The sequence below is a fragment of the Macrobrachium rosenbergii genome, chromosome 36 (assembly GCF_040412425.1).
Source record: "Macrobrachium rosenbergii isolate ZJJX-2024 chromosome 36, ASM4041242v1, whole genome shotgun sequence".
Lineage (NCBI taxonomy): Eukaryota > Metazoa > Arthropoda > Malacostraca > Decapoda > Palaemonidae > Macrobrachium > Macrobrachium rosenbergii.
The window spans coordinates 23995992-24002624 of record NC_089776.1 but is presented as its reverse complement, the minus strand read 5'-3'; positions in this window follow the sequence as shown (position 1 = coordinate 24002624).

Here is a 6633-nt window from a genome sequence, read left to right as displayed (position 1 = left end):
AAACAAAAACACCAATTTTGCTGCTTTTTCTGTCCCCAGCCGGTTTCTTAGTTTTGAATGTACAATACCATAGCTTGAAAAAATTCATTCAACCCATGTTGAAGAAGCCACTGCAGACAGTAGTTGTTGTACTGCTGAAATTGCATCACTATCCAACACACTTGAATGTGACCTCAACCATTCAACAGCTGAAATACACTTGGTCACAGAATCGCTAAACTTATATGAATGGAAAGGAGACGATTTGGCTTGAAATTTCATGATGACTGGGACAAGTGAGGGGAAACTTTTCATTGGCATAGTCCATTGCATTATTCTCTTCTTCTGCACTAAGCAATTTTCCTTGAAAGGAAGGATGAATCAGGTTTGCAAGAAGATGAGCTTGTGTTATGACTTGGTCAAACCTCTTTTTTGCAGTAGTTACTGCATCTGTCATTGCATAAAGTTGTGATTAATTTTTTCCAAATGTTCACTGCTTCAGCAATTGTACATTTAACACTCTGTACTTTGTCTAAAGCCACAGCTATTGGTTCTAGTCGTGCAAGTAAGTCCTCTGCTGACAGCTTCAGTGTTAAGTTAGATACCATCTCACTAACTCTGACATCAATCTGCTCCCTATCAACTTCACAAATTGTCATGAGAACTGGCCAGTTCTTTATGTATATCTGCAGACAGTTACACATGGTATTCCATCTTGCGTCCTGCGGCATAACAAGATGTTGCCCACCTTCCTGGCGGTATCTTGCAGAAGCATAGTGATTGTTTCTAAAATATTTTACTATGTATACCACATGTTCTTTAATATTGCCAATTTCCAGATCATGAGCCAGAAGATTCAGTATGTGTGCAGTACAGCCATAGGTCACCAGCCTCAGTTCATTTCCCTGTTCTAACAGTTTCCTCATTTTGTTTACATTAGCTGCATTATCGGTCACAACGCTATCAACATGGCAACCAAGTTCTTTACACTCCTGAATTGCCAATTCTGAGAGCTCTGCTAGATATTCAGCAGTATGAGGCTGGCCACTTGTGTTTGTTGTATCCACTAGATATGTATGGCTGTTTGAGGTTGTCACAGTAACACATATAATAGGCTCGTTATAAATGTTAGACAATCCATCTAAAGACAGACATACAATTTCATCCTTCAGCTCTGTGGCACACTTTGCACATTCTTTTTCATATACCATGGATAGGAATTTGTCTGCAATTTCTTTTCTTGCTGGAGGAGTGTATCCTGGTCTCAACTTCCCAACCATTTTACAAAACTGAGGATGTTCTACCAATCTAAATGAAGAGTTGGTTGCAAAGACCATCTTAGCTACTTCTTCATCATGGGTTGCTTTTTCATAGGAAGTTGTCTTCGTAACAAATGTATCCAAAGTTGCTGCTTTATGCTTTGAAGAAATTGTGGCAGAAGTTAGGCTTTCTTTCTGTAATGCTGGAGTTGCAGCACTTCTTTGAGGCACCTTTGGGTACACTTTCTGAAAAAGAAACCCAAGTTGATAGGATGCAACTTCTACTGTAGTATCAAAATTACGTTTTCTCATAGCACGGAGACAATAGATACAGCATGGTATGGTAGTCCTTGGTTTCTCATGAGAAGAACTTCATAGAAAGATGAGGTGGGGTTTTCAGACCCTTGCTTTTTCAGGAAGCACATGAGTACAAACAGTGAAAGTAAAGGGAAAAAATGGGGGGGGGCATTTTTTTTTCAACCGAAAACCAGGAATTTTTTTTTTTTTACTCCATTTGACTATAATTCAACAAGAATAGGTTGTGATTTTCAATCTTACCTGGATCATCCAAATCCTCTTCTGATAATTCAGTTTGAAGCTGCTGACATTTTGCTCTGTGAGACTTCAGTCTTGCTACTAGTCCTTGTAACTCAAGTTTACACTGTTTGCATATAGCTCTCCATCCTTTCCCAGACTTTGAAGGAATTCTGTTAAAATGTTCCGACACTGGATCACACTTCCTACCAGATACGTTAAGTCTTGTGGTCAGTGACATCTCTACAATCGTGCAGTTTGTTCAGGAATGAGTGGCTGTAACACCCAAACTACTATATAGTCCTAACATGATATATACGGGAACAGGACAGAGAGATGATGCAATCCTGGCCAATGGCTACTGGGCTGCTTTACAGGTTCAAACACGTTGTAACCAAGTGAGAGATGATGCAACATTCCATAAAAAAGACTCCAAAATGTGTTTTAAAATAATTTATAGAATATATATATACTGTATATGTATATGTGTATATATATATATATATATATATATATATATATATATATATATATATATATATATATATATATATATATATATTAACTTTATCACATACACAATTGTTCTGTGCATTAGTAGAATTACTAAAGGACCTCATTCAAACTGGATGGTAGATACCATCCAGTTTGAATGAGGTCCTTTAGTAGTATATATATATATATATATATATATATATATATATATATATATATATATATATATATATAGAGAGAGAGAGAGAGAGAGAGAGAGAGAGAGAGAGAGAGAGAGAGAGAGAGAGAGAGAGAGAGCTTTCCAATTATTTTTATGCCAATTAATAAGAAAATAAAAAACATCTGATTTAAATATAAAAAATCTGATTTTAATAAAAAAATTTGGAATTTTTTAATTTTTTTTTAAATAAATAAAATCACCAACCCTGAGTTTTAGACATATACCTGATTAATTAAACCCAACACAAGTATTCATTTTGAAAGAGAGTACACTCACCTCTTAGTAAAATAGTAACTCTCTTTTACTTAAAACATCACTTTATCTCTTAACATAATAAAAACCAGTAAATATCACATTACCTTTTACAAGTGGTACACCATTATGCACTTTTCACAGTGCTTGTGAAATACCAATATCTTAAGTAACTCACAAAATTACTAACATTAGTGGAAGAATGACCAAAATTTGCACCCTATTATGAGCAGAGAGAGAGAGAGAGAGAGAGAGAGAGAGAGAGAGAGAGAACCTTATGCCAGTAACCCCTTTTGCCTAACTAACTGTTTTTCACTCAGTACTCCTCTTTTATCTTCAAGCCCCCCCCAAAATACTCAAAGAATACACATAGGGAATACACAGAACACTGAATACACACAGTATACATGAATACTGAACACTCACAGTATTCCAAGGCTCAGAAGAAACATTCCAGAGCTCTTATCTGTATGATTGACAATATCCTCCCCACTCAAAACACCTGGGTAAATAGAAAAAGTATTTTACAACCAAATCTTGGGTTGGCTGTCAATGTGTCAACTTCATTTCTCTCTCACTTCCTCATCCTTTCTACTCAGATTATGGAAAGCATAATAAGGCATAGAAAAAGTTAATAATTAGAGAATAGGCACACAGAACAAATATGAAACAAGAACTTAAACTTGCGAGAGCTGAGACCCCTGTCATCTCGTCAAGATAAGCAAAGTGGCCCTTCCAATACACCTACCCTCAAATCCCAATGCAGCTGTGTTAATAAGATATGGCTAAGTGATAAGAATCCTAACCTTTCTCTCTACAGCATTTAAACTTTAACTTCCACGAACACAGTGTATTATAAACATGAATGATTATACATTACAAAGTCACCTCAAAACATATGAAATAGCTGAAAATTATATCAAAATACAGAACACAAGAGTCATCTGTAAGAAATAAAGACATCTGAAAATCATAGACATCAAATCAAAACATACACATAATCTCATATTATAATATATATATATATATATATATATATATATATATATATATATATATATATATATATATATATATATATATATATATATATATATATATAAAAGTTATATATATATCATGAATAAGTCATATGTTATGAATTACAATACACAACAGATGTTGAATTAACAAGTGGGAAGGAAAACTTTCCCAAAATCTTGGAGAGAATGTTTAGCTATCAGTTGATGCATTTCCTCTTTAAGTAAGGATAGCGTCAGGATTTTCAGGGTGTGGGATTATGTGAGATGACACTGTATGTACATTCACTGGAAGTGTCCAGGTTCCAGTGAGGAATGTGTGTTTGTGCGTTTCTTTTGGGTAGAGTTCCTATGTGTGAAGGGATTAGTTTGGGAGAAAAGTCATTAGAAGACCAACCTTGAACCTTTTGAAAAGTCTCGAAAAGTAATGAGACTTGTGTTGTGCTCGATACCAGAACAGATTTGAATACTGGGTTTTGAGGTAAGGATCATAATTATTTACCAAACTGTAGATTATTTTCTCCATTTCTATAATATGTAACTTGTTTTTGAGTAACATGGGAGGAATTCCCATATTTGTATTTTTTCTGTGTTTGGGAAGCTAAAGAAGATTTTGCTTGTCTTCTTCAGATGTTTCGCTGAGTAAGAGGTCGAGAATGTACTCATTGGGAATATACTAGGCTTTGACCTATTTGTGACATGCTTATTTTATTTGATGACCAAGGTGTTAGTCACTAGTATTGGTTGGTCTAGAATCATTAATTTGATGGATTTTGTATCAGAATTTCCTTTAGTTATGATTTCCATTTATATGTCCGTAGCTTTCGCTGAATTACTTTCATTAGATTTGCAAATAAAGTCTAGTTTTGTATTTCAGTGTTTAATTCTAGTAGGCCTTTGTTTGAGGATAGATTCAGTGAGAGGAGTCGATAGGAGAGAAAGAATGTGCTGACCCAATGCTAGCCATTGCTAGTGGAGAATCTTAGGGAAGTACAATGACACGACACTGTTCTTACAACAGATACAGTAAGAGATTATGGCCCTATCTGGCCTGGGTATAGGGCCATATATATATATATATATATATATATATATATATATATATATATATATATATATATATATATATATATATATATATATATATATCATTCACCATTTGCAATAATTAGGAAGTTATGAGTGGAGACGATGATATCCTCGTAGGCTTATTGCTTCGTTTTAGATGACGGTGATGTAGGTAAAGAGAGCCCTATAAATATTTGATCACATCTACCTACGGAAGTAACGCATCCATTTATAGCAGCAGGGCCAGATATGTCAGTGTTTAACTGACAATAGGCACCAGAACTGAGAAATGGGCAAATGTATTTATAGAGAAATATTGGAGGTTCGGCACCCAGGCCAATACCTGTGACTTGCAGTTTCAGTTTTGTAGAATGACACATGATGCGACCTTTAAAGAAGTGAAACCGTTAACAAAAACAAACGTAGGAGTTATATCTATATCTCCAGAAAAGGTTGTTTTAAAATCTTCAGCCGATACGAAAAGCAATTTGGAAAAGTGAAATTCTTAGAAAGAGCGGATAATCTCATTCTTTTATAAAATTATAATGATAGAAATTAACTGTAATTCTTACAGATCCACGTGTGTAAGTCAATCTCCCAACTGTCCTAAGACGTCACAGTATCGTAGAAACCGGAAAATGCCGTAAGTGATGACCAAAGATGTACAACTTGAATCTCGAAGTGGGGTGATTTTTTCCCAAGACCAAAATTGCCAGTAGGGGGGATATGATGTCTTCCAATTACGTATTGAGATTTGCATGTGAAAGTTAACTACCAAGTGTCCTCAGTGACGGGATATTTATGTTCCCCAGACACCAACAGTTTAGGTAACAATGAACAGACGATATACAAGCCTTTGCAATCACGCCCCTTATTAACAGGAAGAGGAGGAAATTATGGAAAATAGATATTTTTTGTATCTGTTTATTTAGGGCACCTATTTGATATGCTAGTTCATGTAAATAGCTAAGCCTATTCTTCTGTATTTTCAGTAGATTATATCTCAACTTCTTTTTCATCTGGTCCTAAATGGATACAGAATTTTTTAACTCAACTTTTGACTAAGTTACGCGTCTAATCTACTGTAGAACATATGGGAAATTTTGCCCTGTTATTTCTTATACCAAGCAATAATATTATTGAAATTATCCTTTATGCTACAATCTTTTAATAGTGAGGCATTTAATTTCCTGTAAAACCTTCCTATGTGCCCTTTATTACCAAGAATTAAATCAAATAAAAAACAAAAAAAATTTGAAAATTATTCAGAAATTGTTCATGGGCTATGAACTCTTTTAATCAGATTACTTAGGCATTATGCCTCGACGCATAGTTTCTTCTAAAAAGGTATATTCAGGAATTTGCACTTTACACCTATGGCAGTCTCTTAATTTTAGTAAATTAAGTATTTGTTTCAGCTTCTGAGGCATACAGGCACTTGTGGGGTTATTCGAGTACTTTCCAGATATACTGTTCCAGTTTCCACCAATGACAACATTTGCCGGAATTGCTGTGAAACATTTGGGAAAACTCGCCATGAAAAAAAATCTTCCTTAACTTTTTGATACGTAAAACATGAATTTGCAGAAATGCAAATTATGCCAAATACATCGCCGTTACAGTTAAATGTGATTTTACACTGTTTGGAGCTTGAATGAAAGTAATTTCCCGCTTCATTGATATCTAATTTTCTGTCAGTAATAATAATAGTGCTAGCTGTAGCATTAATGGTGGGATTCAAAGCTATGCGAAAAAATCTGTTAATATTCTGTGCTACTAAGAGATTTCACACTGTTTTTTTATGGAT